Source organism: Ascaphus truei, chromosome 4, assembly GCF_040206685.1.
Source record: "Ascaphus truei isolate aAscTru1 chromosome 4, aAscTru1.hap1, whole genome shotgun sequence".
NCBI lineage: Eukaryota > Metazoa > Chordata > Amphibia > Anura > Ascaphidae > Ascaphus > Ascaphus truei.
Genome location: NC_134486.1, coordinates 227,525,444 through 227,541,968, shown reverse-complemented (window position 1 = coordinate 227,541,968; position 16,525 = coordinate 227,525,444). Strand labels below are relative to the sequence as shown.

Here is a 16,525-nt window from a genome sequence, read left to right as displayed (position 1 = left end):
CGGGATGAATTCTCCATTTTCTCTAGGCTGCAGGGCATCTCGGTCCCCCTTTTCTCCACAGGATCTGCGGACATGTCTGTTCCTTCCAAGGTACATGAAGAACCGCTTTTCCTTTTCTTTTTCGCCTTTTTGTTTTGGATGACACCATCCCTTCAGGGATACTGGGGTCTCCATCTTCATTTGAAATTTTAGCAGCATCACTGGATCCACCCGGCTTTTTTTGCAACTGTAATAGCTGACGGAAATATTCGGTTATCCACTGCTCCCGCTCTTTCTCCTGCTGATCATATTCATCAAAGGGAGCGGTCTTTTCGGTTCGTGCCGAGTTCAGGCACCCCCACCATTCTTGGGGTGTTTTGTGGCTGTGACTCGGTTCGGGTTCCCCGTAAGAGATGTCTTCCTCTTTATTGGACTGGAAGGGCCACTCTTCCGTGGGGTAGGGTTCATTACAGGAACGCTGCATCTTGTCCTCCATTTTTAGGCTATCAGGTGTAATTTTCTTCCTGACCTCAGGAGGCGCTATTGCAGCTGTTGCCACTGTATTTGCTAGAACCCCCAATTGTGGTAGTCCTACAGGAGGGCATATTTTGCTTGTAGAGGTCGTAGCTCTCACAGGCATCTCTGTAGACTTTTCTTTCTTGGGTAAGTTTTACAATATCAGCAGTACTGTGCATGCATTTTCTCTCATCCGGTGTGCAGTTACAAGATGTGCAGTTGCTAGGTAAAAACGTCTATTTGCTTTACACCATTTACTTGCTAGGTGTAATCTCTCATTAGGTATGCTGAATGTGTAGTTGCTAGGTAAAAACTTCTGTTTGCTTTACACCATTTACTTCCTGGGTGCAATCTCTCTGCTTCAGCCAAATAATGTGGTTTTCTGCTTGAGTTCAGTCTCAACTTTGGGTATTATGACATTCACTCTTCACACTTTGGGATACCTTTTACACAGTTCAGCAATTCCTTTTTTCTAGTAGGCAATTTTACCCTCAGCACTTGTTTACTGAAAATTCCCCTGCTTCAGCACAGTCTTGCATCAATTTTCACATTTTTCTGCATATACTCCATTCACAACTGGTAGTCCTATGCTGTGTGGCAGCCTTTACTTGCAGAATCAGTACCGCTCATGGGTCACCATCTGTATTCACTGCTTCAGCTAAACATTTGAAAATAACAAACGCCTATCCCTTTCAAGGGCTAACTCACTTCTTGAACCCTGACTATGGCTGGAAGGCAAACACCCTATTTCAATGACCATATTACACTTTATTGTGGTAGGCAAATAAGGTTTTACCTGCTTCAGCAGTCTCTCTCTCTCTCCTCTTGGGTTTGGGGAAAAGAGTCCATCTGTGGTTTTGGAAGTTTCAGTGCAGTGGTGTGTATCACTTTAACTCTGATCTCTGCTGCATGAGATTTTTTTTTTTTTTTAAGTTGCTCAGACTGTTTGTAGGCAAAAAGCATAAAAAAAATTCACAGAACAAATCTCCGGTCCTTTCTAACTTCAAAGACCACCTCTCATCCCACTTCGGACACCATATGTAGGCGGACGCTCACAGAGTTATGCATTGGAGACTGATTATAGTAAAATTAAATAAGCCTTTTATTGCGACTGTTACCTTAACATCAGGAAACCATGCAAATAAGGGTAAACAAAGCTTCTATTCACTTGGGAGTATTTCTAGTGAAATACTATGCTGTTTACAACTCCCTTAGATAAGCATGTCTCCCAGCCGCCAACATATAGCATGAATTAAGCAGATATAAGAAGTCTCATAAATGAAAGTGTTATCTGTTCCTTGTAGTTTGGAGGGAAAATCTTTTCTAACCCTGGTTCAGCTCCCTTTTCCTCAGGGTGTGTCAGCGTTCAAGTTTAGAAGTTTCCCCTGTGTCTTGAAAGCAGCTCTGCTGTTTCTTCTGGCAGGGCTCAAGACTGTTTGTCTCCAAGTTCAGCTCAGGTGTGAGCTAAGGAGTCTCACTTCCTGTCTCAAAAAACAGGCTTTTCTAAGCCATCTAATCAGGCAGGTGGTGTTTGTTAATTGACTACCAGCAGTTAACCACCACACTGCTGGATTAGAGGCACATTACCTGGACAGGGATAACTCCCCTGTTACAGGATCACTGTGGTATTTTTTAAACACGTGCAAGTCGACATATTACTGAAGCGCATGCGCATTACAATTCATGAATATCTGCCACCTGGTGGATACGCAAAGAATTGCAACCAATTAAATCCGAAACATTCTCATTAAACAGATCAAGCGCGGGTAAAGCCGGCATGATGGCGAAATGAATACGGCACGAACACCGCATGAACACGGGAAAGCCTGTGGCATTCGGAAAAAGTCACCGGAAAATATCGGTGAAGTGTTAGAATAAAAGGGGCCGCGGCTGTATATACCAGTAACTAAGTAGAGGGTACAGTTACAGCTACGTTTGTGGGGGGTTTCTGTACTCCTGGTGTGTTCTTTCTCCATTTGACCCTTGAAGGATTATTTTATTATTAATTTGTATTCCATAAGTATTGGATTTGAGTATAGTCAGCTTATACTATTTGCTAAAGCGTCATAAGCCTGCATACCAACATCAAGGTATAACTAAATTTGCAGGTCCTAACACTAAACTGTGAACCCTTCATTTTACCTCTGTATGAGGGAAAACAACCTCAGTGGGTCTTGGCAACACAGCAAAATGAGAGAACCTCCCAAGTTAAAAAGGTGTGGAGGGGTGAGCTCTGGGAGGAGGGGCCACTTTTACATTTGTTTTACAGCAGAAAGCAGAAGCCAGGGCTATGTAGAGCAGTATAGGGTTCTGTTTTCGGACAAGCCGGGCAGAACGCATATTACAGATCATCCAGCTCACAGGTGATCTGCGTCCTCTGCATAAGCATGCTTACAGAGTATCAGCAGAGGTGAAGGGCAGTATAGAGAGGGAGGTAGAAGAGATGCTATCTCTAGGGATAATTGTCCCTTGGGCTTGTCCGGTAGTCCTAGTACCTAATCAGGATGGAATCACCTGCTTCTGTGTGGACTACCGGCAGCTCAATTCAGGGATGGTGTCAGATGCTTATTGTGACAGGGTAAATAAAAGCCACCAGCTATATGCCTGGAAAATCTATGTCTAGTCTGCAGTGCAGCACTGACTAGGTTAACTTCAGCTGGGAACCTCAGGACAATTAGTTGGAACCCAGCTGCCTAATCAAGGTATGTTAAAACCCAGGCTGTAGACACATGGAAACTGCTGTTGATGAGAGAGGAGTAAGAAGTAAAGAGATTCCTGAAAACAAGGTCTGAGTAGCAAAGCAATTGTATTGTGAACTGTCTGTCCCCTGCATAGAAAAAGGGTAGCTGCCTTATATATAAACTGTCTGCTAAAGAGAAACTGTTTTGTTTGGTTTGCTGAAGAAAGAGCCATTTTTGTTTTTGCTGATGGAAAGCTATTTTTGTTTTGTGTGCTGTATATCTTTTAAGGCTAAATAAAACAGCCTTGTCAAGAAAACCCACGTGTGTAGTTGCATGTACCCTGCAACATATGGTGTCAAGAATTGGGAAGGTTTTTTTCAAAAGGCTCCTGCAGTTAAAGGGCCACACACACACACACACACACACACAAGAATGGAAGAAATATTGAAAGAGTTTCTGTGCGAGCAAACCAGACAGCAGGGACAGTTAATGCAGGAGCAGGCCCGGCTGCAAGCGGAGAGAGATGAAAGACTACAAGCAGCACAGGATGAGCGGATTGCCAAGCTGCTGACCCAATTCCAAGGGTCTGCCAGTGGAAAACTAGCAAGCAGACCCCTGATACTCCTGAGGAAAATGGCTCCGAACGAGGATCCAGAGGCTTTTTTTACTGATTTTTGAAAGAGTTGCCGAAGCTCAGGGCTGGGCTACAGATCGCTGGGCAACTGCTTTGGCCCCGCTCCTCATAGCTTTGGCGGTCCGACTTGTGGAGAACTTCCTTGGGGCTGAGCAGCAGGCGAGTGTCCTGGACCCGCCTCCACCGGCTCTGGCGGACGCCCAAAGAGGGAGGTCGGATCAATGGGGAACCTACGGCCCGTCACGGAACCGCCAAGTCCAATGGAAGGAGCAGTCGTACCAGCAAGGACGGAGTCCAAATGCTGGTCCCCGCAGAGACCCTCATCTCCTTCCGGATGTCGGCTCGTCGCAAAGTGAGAGGAACTTCCGAGGACGTCGCCCACAGGACCCACCAGATGCCTGGTCTCTAGTAACCGGTCCAGCGGAGTGCTATCCACAGCCCCCTCCTGCGATGGAACCCTCCCCATGTTCCGCCTGGGGAGAACAAGGCCACCGGTATGTGGACTGTCCACTGATGGATTGTTCATTCAGCAGAACCGTCGCCTCGGCTTTTACTGAGGAAAATTACAAGCCCTGGCTACTTCCAGCCCTGATTGGGGAAAAAACCATCCAGGCCTTGTAGATTCGGGCTCTGGGAAATCTCTGGTCTTCCAGGAACTGTTAACGACCAACGTGTGTTCTTTTGACTCTCCATGGAGCATAGAATGTATACACGGCGATGTAAAACGCTATCCGACGGCCAAAATCCGGCTACAGGTAAAAGGTCAGGAGGCTTACCTCGAAGTAGGAGTCGCTCCTTGGCTCCCTGCCCCCGTTGTGCTCGGTCGGGACTGGCCTTTCTTTTCGGACCTAATGGCCCCAGTCTTTCACGAGGAGCCTCCTTCTAGGGCTCAGGAGAACCCTGGCAAACTGTTTCCCTTCTCGGCAGACCTTTTTTCCAGTAGACACCGGGTTCAAAAGACTCGGAAGCAAAGACGCTTGGACAAACAGGACTGGTTGCAGAAATCTGGGTCTCAAGGTGACCATTCTAATAGTCAGAGGTCACAAGTGATGGCTGGGGATGGCCAAAGGGAGGGGGATATGGGCCCTGGAGATTTACCAGACCTGTACCTCCCTGACTTTCGCCAGAAGCAAAGGGAAGATCCAGTCCTTGCTAGACAGTATGACAAGGTGGTGAAAATTGATGAGCAGATTTTAGATGCACAGGGGGTGATAGTATTCCCCCATTATGAGCTATCAAAGGATATCCTATATAGGGTGAATAGGCAGACACAAACAGGGGAGGTCACCAGACAGATATTGGTTCCCAAGGCGTTTGTTAAATCTGTGTTCACTCTAGCCCATACTGTCCCTTGGGGTGGTCCCCTGGGCAGGGATAAAACATTGGACCGTATTTCATCCCGATTCTATTGGCCAGAGATGCATAGTGATATTGCTAAGCTATGTGCAGCATGTCCGGAGTGCCAGCTAACTAGTCCAAAAGGACAAAAACCAGCCCCTTTGGTTCCTCTATCCTTGGTGTCAGTTCCCTTTGAGAGGATTGGGGTAGACTTGGTAGGACCTCTAGAACCTTCTGCGAAAGGACACAGGTTTATCCTTGTAATAGTGGACAATGCAACAAGGTATCCTGAGGCGTTCCCCCTGAGAACAGCAACAGCGAAGCAAGTAGCCAACAAGTTGTTGGAACTGTTCTCACGGGTTGGACTTCCCCAGGTTATGTTGACAGACCAAGGTACAAATTTCATGGCTAAACTGATGCAGGATGTCTTAAAGTTACTAGAGGTCAAGTCTGTTCGGACATCGGTCTACCATCCACAGACTGACGGATTGGTGGAAAGATTTAACCGAACTCTAAAAGGGATGCTGAGGAAATTTGTAGATTCAGAGAAGAGAGCCTGGGATGAACTTCTCCCTTTTCTGCTGTTTGCAGTGCGGGAAGTTCCCCAGGCCTCCAAGGGATTCTCTCCATTTGAATTGCTCTATGGCTGCCAACCCCGGGGTATCCTAGACCTCCTAAAGGAGTCCTGGGAGGAACAGCAGTCCCCTTCTAAGAATACCCTGCAATATGTACTAGACTTTAGGAAGCGCCTAGATGTGGTCGGCCATTTTGCCAGGGAGAATCTTAGATCAGTCCAGGACAGTCAGGAGAGACATTACAATCAGAATGCTCGCATGAGAGTGTTTCACCCAGGAGACCAGGTGATGTTATTGTTACCCAGTTGCGAGAGTAAACTCCTGGCCAAATGGCAGGGCCCATTTGAAGTACTCCGCCGTACGGGTAATGTGGATTACGAGATCGCTCAACCCGGGTCCAGGAAGAGTAAACAAATTTATCATGTGACCTTGCTGAAACCCTGGAAGATGCAGCGGTCTCTATTCATCCACCTGGTGGAGGAGGAAACGGACTTGGGTCCTTAGCCTCCACGGGAGAACATCGTGACGATAAAATCCCAATGGGTAAACAGTTGTCCTCTGAACAAAAAGGGGACTTGTTATAAATAATTACACAATTCCATGATGTTTTTTCTGACTTACCAGGACAAACTAACTTAATTTCCCATGCAATCGAGACAGCACCTGGGGTAAAAGTACGTTCCCGTCCTTATAGGTTGCCTGACAGTCGTAGAGCCCTGGTAGAGAAGGAGGTACAGACATTTTACACTTAGGAGTGATTGAGGAATCATGCAGTGAGTGGTGTAGTCCACTAATTATGGTCCCTAAACCCGATGGGCAGGTAAGATTTTGTGTGGACCTCCGAAAGGTCAATGCGGTATCCAAGTTTGACACATATCCGATGCCAAGGGTGGACAAATTAATTGACGCCCTTGGTAACGTGGAATATATATCCACGTTGGACTTGACAAAAGTATACTGGCAAATACCCTTAGAGGAAAAGTCCAAATGCAAAACAGCCTTTGCCACTCCCATGGGTTTATACCAGTTTGTGACAATGCCATTTGGACTGCATGGAGCCCCAGCCACATTTCAGAGACTCATGGATAAGGTACTGAGGCCCCATAGGACTTATGCCGCAGCCTACCTAGATGACATTGTCATTTATAGTAAACACTGGCAGGCCCATCTAAATAGGGTGAAAGCGGTCCTCAAATCTCTAAGAGAGGCAGGGCTCACAGCCAACCCTAAGAAATGTGCCTTGGGTAAAGCGGAAACCAAATATTTAGGGTATGGAGTGGGAGGTGGAAAAGTAAGGCCACTAGCCGACAAGGTAGCTGCCCTGAAAGAAGTTCCGACCCCCCAAACAGAAACGCAGGTACGCTCTCTACTGGATTTAGCAGGGTACTACCGGCGGTTCATCCCCAACTATTCGGAAGTGGCAGCCCCTTTAACGGACCTCACAAAAAGTGTGCCCCTACACAAGTGGTGTGGTCAATGGATTGTCAGAGAGCCTTTGAGGACATAAAAAGGTGTCTATCAGAGGGTCCCATCCTTAGAAGCCTGGACTTCAACAGCCCTTTTATAGTGCAAACAGATGCATCAGAGATAGGGCTAGGGGCAGTGTTGTCACAACAGTTTGAGGGAGTTGAACATCCTATCCTTTTCCTGAGAAGGAAATTGTTCCCAAGGGAAAAAAACTACTCAGTGATTGAGAAAGAGTGCTTCGCAGTAAAGTGGGCAATTGAGGCTTTGAGGCATTACCTGGAAGGAGTCCATTTTACTTTGGTGACGGATCATGCTCCACTGAAGTGGTTAAATAGCATGAAGGATTCCATTGCTAGATTGACTAGGTGGTATATGGCCCTCCAAGCCTTCTCATTTGAGATTCAACATAGGCCGGGAAAAGAGAACGCAAATGCTGACTTCTTTTCTAGAGAAGGGGTGGATGGTAGGGCTTCAGCCGTGCGTAGCCCCAGCCACACACTAACAGAGAGAAATGTGACAGGGTAAATAAAAGCCACCAGCTATATGCCTTGAAAACCTATGTCTAGTCTGCAGTGCAGCACTGACTAGGTTAACTTCAGCTGGGAACCTCAGGACAATTAGTTGGAACCCAGCTGCCTAATCAAGGTGTGTTAAAACCCAGGCTGTAGACACATGGAAGCTGCTGTTGATGAGAAAGGAGTAAGAAGTAAAGACATTCCTGAAAACAAGGTCTGAGTAGCAAAGCAGTTGTATTGTGAACTGTCTGTCACCTGCATAGAAAAAGGGTAGCTGCCTTATATATAAACTGTCTGCTAAAGAGAAACTGTTTTGTTTGGTTTGCTGAAGAAAGAGCTATTTTTGTTTTTGCTGATGGAAAGCTATTTTTGTTTTGAGTGCTGTATATCTTTTAAGGCTAAATAAAACAGCCTTGTCAAGAAAACCCATGTGTGTAGTTGCATGTACCCTGCAACACTTATCCCATGCCCTGCATGGATGAGCTGCTAGATGAACTCACGGGGGCAAAGTATCTGATGACCATGGATCTAAGTAAAAGTTACTGGCAGATCTCTCTGACCTAGGAGGCTAGGGAGAAGTCCGCATTCATTACTCCGAGTGGCCTCTATGAATTCTTTGTGATGCCATTCGGGGTGAAGAATGCCCTGGCTACCTTCCAACGCCTGTTCAATAGGTTGCTTGAAGGGATGCAAAGTTTTGCAAGGGCATACCTGGATGACATTGCTTTGTTTAGTAATTCATGGGATTCACATCTAGTGCATGTAGCAGCGGTGCTAGCCAGAATTAGGGAAGCGGGGCTTACATTGAAACCCACCAAGTGCTTCGTCAGTATGGCAGAAGTATTGTACCAAGGCCATCTTAAACCTGAGCCAGCTAAAGTTGTGGCAATAGTGCAGTAGCCCGTTCCCAAGACAAAGAAGCAGGGTATGGTTTTCTTAGGCACCGCTGGCTGCTAGAGGAAGTTTGTCCCACAGTACAGCGCCGTGGCTAAACCCTTGACAGACTTGACACAGAAGCAACTATCAGTTCTGGTTGTCTGGTCTCTCGCCTGTGAAGTTGCATTCCAGGCATTAAAGACCGCACTGGCCCAGTGCTTCTATCCTAGCTGCACCGGACTACTCCAAAAAGTTTTTGGTGCAGATTGATGCCTCGGACTATGGCATCGGTGCTGTGCTCAGTCAAGTGTGGGAGGAGGGGAGCATCCTGTGGTGTACCTGAGCAGGAAACTGCTGCCAGGGGAAGTGGCTTATGCCACTATTGAAAAAAAGTGCTTGGCGATCGTATGGGCACTGCGTAAACTACAGCCCTATCTATACGGTCGCCCGTTCACCGTAATCATGGATCACAATCCCCTAAGTTGGCTACAACTGGTGTCTAGCAATTTCACCAAACTGCTGCGTTGGAGTCTTGCCCTGCAAAAATTTGACTTCACTATCCAGCATAAGGGCAGCAAGCATGGCAATGCGGATGGACTATCCCACCAGGACAGTCCAAGGGAGCCAGAACCCTCAAGAGTTGTCCGGCCCATCAAACCACCGGATGAGGCAGTTGTAACAGCGCCTACAATTTGAGGTGGGGAGGTGTCATGGTGAGGGGGTACCCAGGCCAATAATAAAGGTATTATGCCCGGCTGGGTGCCCCTGAGCCATATTGGGGAGTGTGAAGTGTAAGCTCTGAAACTCAGTTATGGCATGTGCAATGTATTATAATGTATGCATGTGCTTTACTGTTCCAGGAGTGCTAACAAGCAGAGATGCCCACGGCATGAGTTTCAGGGATGGTTTTATGGTAAAGTCTTGTCAGGGTGTGTTTGGGTAGAAGGGGGCCAGACTTGCTGGTTACCCAAAATTTGTACTCGGTAATCCAACCAGATTCCTGGGGACATGAAGACACAGACCACTGGACAAAATCCTCCTTAGGAAGCAGTTTGCAGCTTATTGCCAGATCTCCCTGTTCAGCACAGACCAGAACAGTAAGACCGGGCAGGGGGAAATAACATTCCAGGGTTCCCCAGTATATGCCCAGACCCCCAGAACTGAGTAAAGGGGTTCAGTGTGTCTCCCACCAGGTATAAGGTGTCGAGGGAAAAAAGTGGTTTCAAACTCACCACTTGAGAAATAAAAGCGGCTGTTTGCTAACTTCTGCTAGGAAGCTCCCAGCGCGCTTAAACTTGCTGTGCGCATAGTTCAGGGAGAAAAATAAAAAAACATCCATAGCATAATTTTAATTAAGTTTGTATAAAAATTTATGAATGAAAGTCCCACCTTAAATAATGTATCAAACATGTTAGACACATGTGGGATTTCATTCAGACCACCGAGGTCTGGGAAATACTCATTTATTGTAGCCCCCACTTAGTATGCATCTAGTGACTCACTAAAGCAGATAAGAAAGTGCAGCTCCGAACTTCTAATACATCCCACTGGCTTGGTGCCCTGATGTCTGTAAAAGCCTGGAGTTGAAAGGGCTCAGTGTCCCCAAGGTGTTAGTTGGGGAGGGGATCCTCAAGTACCCCCATCTAGTGTAAAGTTTGGGCAATTTAGCAAATGGTGGCTAGCCCAGACTTCAAGGCGCCAGGGAGAGGGGCTGGGTTTCATATGTTAAGGAGCAAAGGTGCTAAGTTGGCACATGGCGCTCCCTTGGCTGCCCACGCAGGACGGGAGATGGTAGCGAGGGGGCGGAGTGGGGCAGTGGTGGTGGAGCAGGGGTATTCCTTCCCCCCCCCCGGTGCTCCCTTGGCTGCCTGCGCGAGGCGGGAGATTGGCAGGGGGAGCGGGGCAGTGGTGCGTTGGTGTTCCTTCCCCCCGGTCCCTGGCGCTCCCTTGGCTGCCCACGCAGGGTGGGAGATGGTAGGGGGGGTGCACACCCTTGGCTGCCCATGCATGGCAGGAGATTGGCGTGGGGGGGGGGCAGGGTAGAGCGGGGCAGTAGTGGTGGTGGTGTGTGGTCGCGGCTGGCTTCTGGTGGGGAGCTGCCTGCTTGGTCGCCGGCCTTTCCTCTCTTCCTCCCCCCCCATGTGTGTGTATGGGAGACAGGGAGTGTGTGTGTATGGGAGAGTGTGTGTGTGTGCGCGCAGGATACAGAAGTACCCCCCCAATCATTCACCCCCCACCCAATCAGTCACCCCCCACCCAGTCAGTCACCCCTCCACCCACCCAGTCAGTCACCCCACCGCCCAGTCAGTCAGTCACCCGCTCTCTCCCACTCTCTGTTGCCCTCTCTCTCTGTCGCCCTCTCTCTCTCTGCCGCCCTCTCTCTCTCACCCACACTCTGTATGTCTCTCACCTACACTCTCCCTGTCTCTCAGCCACACTCTCCCTGTCTCACACTCTGGATATCTTATTTACCCTATATATCTTAACTGCCCTATACCTACACCAAAATAACCTATACTGCTTTCTTCCAGATCTGACTCAAGCTTCACACGGGAGACTTCGGAATCCCACCTAATCCAGAAGACAGGTAGGGAACACCTCCCCTACAACATATAACATTGTGGGAATGAGGGTACCTGGACATTGAGGGACTGCAGATCAGGTAAGATCTCAGGCGGGATTGCTGCTTTAGAAATTGTAAAGCGGGGGCATCCAGACACTGGTTAAGGGTTCAGGAAACTAATCATTCATATCTGGGTTTTATTTCCAGATCCAACATTTATATAAACACACACCTATGTAATAAGGACTAATTGTATTATAATTTAATACAATAAATAAACTTATGTAAAAAACGAATGTTGTTCTTACTACAGTAGGAATTTATTCAATGTAGTTATTTTTGGGGGGTGGGACTGGGGGCGGGGCTAGGTGACAAGTAGATTTTTTGGTTCACGAGTAGATTTTTGGGTGATTTGTCAAGCACTGCAAATATAAATATAGTCATACCTTAAGGTTGGAGGAAAGGAGATTTCCCTAGCAACAAAGAAAAGGGTTCTTTACAGTAAGGGCAGTTACAATGTGAAACTCATTACCCATGGAGACTGTGATGGCAGATAAAATAGATATCTTCAAAAAAAGATTGGACATCTTTTTAGAAAGGAATACAGGGATATACCAAACACGGATAAGGGGTAAAAAACAGAGCACTATCCAATGCAAGACATCAAAAGGTGAACCCAGTAAAAAATTATTTATTAGAGTCTCATGGACATACTGTAAAGAACAAAAAAATGTGCGCCACCTACGCTTAGGATGAGAGGCACAGTGATGTAGTGACAAAATGCTTGAGACACGGGCACACTCATTTTTTGAAATCTTTAGTCAAATACTGTTAATACTTCTGGTACTGGTAAACCAACTTGGTGTCCCCGTTAAGCCGTTGCCATTCATAGACACAGAAGGAAGTACCCACATAGCTGGGTTGATGTCATACATTGTGAACGCTGATCTAAATCATGTACAGTATAAATATAAACAAGTTTATACAGCGATAAAAACAAAATGAAAAAATGATGTATATTTATCTTAAATCTATTTTCAATTATTTTAAATACTTATTTTCAACTTCTAACTAATAAGTTTCACGTGTAGTACAGGCCACGACTTCTACATCACAGACATGTAAAAATTAGATTAACATAATAATTTTTCAATTTTATCCCCATAGTAATGTTAAGTAATAAGTGCTCATTAGATAACATTAATAAACTATTATATAATTATTATATTACACAAGTAATTAAATAATTTATTAATCACCTCCTCAAAGGAATTTAAAATGATAGAAAAATTATGTTAATTGACGCAAATGTAGCCTAGTCCCCTGGCTATCATGTTTTCTTTGGCCCTAACAGTATCATGTTAGACACAGTCACTGTGGGAGATAAGCACTCTCATGGAGACCTAGCTTGTTGTTGCAGCCTGGATACACTATTGCTGTATCCAGGGGCTGTCCTAACTACAACCAGAGAGTGTCATCTTTGGGGTGGATACTGTCTGGGTCACATGCCCATGATGTGATGCCTGTCAGTATCGGACCTGGTCTATTATGGGGCACGGTTACAAGCTCCTCCCCAGGGGTTCAAAAGCTGACACTCTCCCAGAAGTCAGGAGCCCTCTTCCACCCCCTGTGGAGTGGAAGCACATTATCCCATCAGGGGGTAAAGGAGCTGAGAAGGGGCCTGCAGCGCCTCAAGCTCTGTGGATACTACTTCAGGGAATATGCCTGCCATGACTACATTTATGCTGCTAATAAAGACACAATTGAATCCATCTGTTGTGGCTACTTGACTAGGCCACTACCTGAGTTGCCAGTGTGGACCATCCTGGCTGCACCAGGATCCTCACTGGCTGGAGGCGCTGCTGAGAGCTGTCCTGATGCCTCCCCATACCATTTCGGAGTTCAAGTCCTTCTGTTATACCAAACAGGTATGCACAACGCGCAATGGTTAAGTGATAAGTGTGAATTGTTAAACCAAAGTAATAACACTTCACTGCATTTTACTTTGGTTTAATAATTCACTTATCACTTAACCATTTTTTCCCTGCTATACAAGCTTACTTGTACATAAAGCATATGCTAATTTTCACTTCTGACCTGAAGTGGCAACTCATTGTCAATGAATATGTGTTTACATACAGGATTATATTGATATGCTATATGTTGAAATAGGTTTTAAATATTTTTGTGCTAATTAATAAAATTATATATCAGTGGAGATGGATTTCCATCTCTTTTAGTTGATAACACAGAGTTCTACTATAAAGGTTGAGTGCATGCACTATAGGGATGACTTCTCCATTTTTTTGCTAAATGTATACAACAACAAAAAAACAGAAGCCCAAAGTTACATCCAATATAACAAAAATAGACAGTGAAATACCTATATATCTCTTGAAAAAAGGGTCATTTTGTGTTTTGTTTCATTTAGTTAAACCCTTTGGCCAAAGAATTTTAAGCCTGCAAACCACATCAAGGCATGACCAAAAATTGCAGGTCCTAACACGAACTGATTAAAATTCTTATTTACTTCTATAGTTTATTAAATAACTTCGTTAAAATCGTGTTGTGTACTGTAGTGTGATGTGTATGACACAGATAAAAATAGACTGGTTAAGTCTATAGTACTACTCTGTTATCCTAGTCACTACCAATAGTGAACAATGCTAAAGTGATGGTTTCACACAGGTTGCACTCATATGAGAGCTTATCAGGATGTAAAGTGTTACTGCTTACAGCTGATTCCTAAGTCCAGACTTAATAGTGTACATCCGTTGTTATCGGTGCTAAACTAGACATTGTAGACCTGAATAGGCAGGGGATAACTGCTGGCAGAGGATAGCCCGTAAGTAAGGCTCTCAATGGGCTAAAAACTGTGCTAGTGTCATTAACGTGGTCCCTGTAGGGTTCTGAAGGCCTTCAGGCTAACCTGAAGGATGCTCAGACCAAGCAGAAGAATTGGTAAGAAAAAAATGCCCATAGCAGAGTTCATCCCTGGACAGCAAGTGCTTGTTCTGAAGCCCACTCAGCAGAACAAACTCATTTCTGCCTGGGCTGGCCCGTATACTGTACTCCGGCGGATGAACGAGAGCAACTATGTTGTATGGCTAGATCAATAGACAAGTAGACATAGAACCTATCATATAAATACGTTGAAAACATATTTCACGAGTGCGCCATTGGTGCTGGCTATCTGTAGCCCATCGATGGGGCACCCGGCGAGCCAAGTTCTGTCCGATCTCCTAGGCAGGGGTCACAGTAGAGCAGGAAGGGATAGGTTCCAAGCTCGAGGCACCCCAGTGGTGCAGGAACGAGCTATGCTAGAGAAGTATAAGGACCTGTTCATGGATAAGCCAGGCAGGACCCATATCACTGATCACCCAGTCCACACCGAGGATCAGAGACCCCTACATAAGAATGCCTATTGGGTATCTGCAGAGGTGTAGCGGAGCATAGAGGAGGAGGTAGAAGAGATGCTGGCCCTAGGGTTAATAGTACCATCTCAAAGTCCTTGGGCATCACCGGTAGTCCTTGTACCTAAGAAGGACGGGACCACTTGGTTCTGTGTAGACTACTGGCAGCTCAATGCTCTAATACTTTGTCGAGATGATTATTTAAAGTATAATAGAGTCCTCTGCTCTTCAAGGGACCCTACTTTATCCCTGTCCTCTCTGGTATATTCTGTTCAGATGTTAAGTAACATTTGCAGTGTTTTTGCCAATATCCAGTGCCAACATATACTATGCAGAGGCAAGTACTATTACACTCAAGGCACTGAGACATAAACAACACACAATAAACAAGACACAAAATTAGTTTATTTACTTTATTTTCAATCAAGTGGTGACAGTTGAGTTCCACAGGATCCAATGTTAATGATATACATTGTATACAAGATAACATATTAGGAACCAATACAACAACTTACTCCAACACTCCTGCATTTCTGCACCAGTATTTGCACTATATCAGTCCAATCGCTATTGAGAGTCATGAACAAAGCACTTAACAGCACTCTCTCAAAGCTAACCTATAGGTGCGCATGTGCGCGAGTCAGAAGGTTACTACAGGTCACAACTACGAGCGCTATAAATACTCACCAGCTCCAATGGGATCTCCCCCTCACACTGGCCATGATTAAGCATTCTTGGCAAAACATGCGCGTCGGCAAAATCCTTCACACACATGCACACGCTGAGCCCTCTGATGCAGACGCTGACATCCAGAACTCAATGGCAGAGTGAGTTAGCGGTGTGGCTCAATTCCTGCACTGTAATTTTTATTTGGGGTTGTCGGGTTCAAAACATTCTGATGACCAGTTCAAAAGATTTCTTTGAACTAATAATCCTGCATACAGCCCTCCCTCCCCCCCCCTCACACACTAAGTTCAAATGATCCTCATGAATTTAAAGAAGTAACAATTTTATTAGTGCAGGATAATCATGGAAAAATGAATACAAAAATACAGTAGGTCGCCTCTGCTTCCAAATGTACAAGCTTGTCTTTATCTTATTCATAATGGCTACATGCCAACCCCTCCCCCCCCCCCCAACCCACCACCCCTTACCCCCCACCCCTTCCTGTAGTACTGCAGCTCTGAAAAGAAAAGATTAGTGCATTAAAGGCATTGAGTATTTCACAATATTTTACTATAACTATTGTCAAACTTTATACAGTATAACTACAGTAACTTTAACAAAATATGGATTGGAGCACTATGTCTTACAGTACCTGCCAGTATTGGATGGAGGGGGGGGGATTTCCTGCACTTTATCTATATTGCAGCAACTACTGTATATGCTGTATAACTATATGACTGTACATTAGACAGCACACACATGTCTAATACAAATGTACTGTACAGTATACATCCTGTGCCTTAAAGTCACTGAGTATTTCACAATATTCCACTTTATCTATATTGCACTAACTATATACCGTGTACAGTATATATATATATATATATTTTAAGTGCCATACTTACCTGTATCATACATACTGTACCTGTACGTACATTACTACAGTACAGTACATTACTACATTCCGGTGGCCTGCCCATTACGCTGTAAAAGAACATGCAACATGCAAGCTATATGCTCTATATATTTATTGCATTGTTGTACGGTGAGTATGTTGTTCCAGAAACTCAGTATTCCTTTAGCCAATTCATCCTTTTTGGACGGTTTCACAACTTTTCTGATATGATCCTTCATCTGATGCCATACCAATTCGATGAGGTTCAATTCCGGTGATCTGGAATTGGAGGGGGGAAAAGGAGAATTAGTTAAAGATAAACAGTATAAAACAATGTGAAACAGTTACTGTACAGTCACCGTACAGTACACTGGAGAACTGGTGAACTTACTCCGGTGGAGCCTTTA

At 45.4% G+C, this 16,525-nt stretch overlaps 1 protein-coding gene across 4 annotated transcripts in view; it reads right to left on the bottom strand.

The window, feature by feature from the left end:
* Window positions 1-16,525, bottom strand: part of LOC142493253 (potassium/sodium hyperpolarization-activated cyclic nucleotide-gated channel 2-like) — a 707,321-nt gene that overhangs the window by 391,322 nt on the left and 299,474 nt on the right. The window lies entirely within an intron of this gene.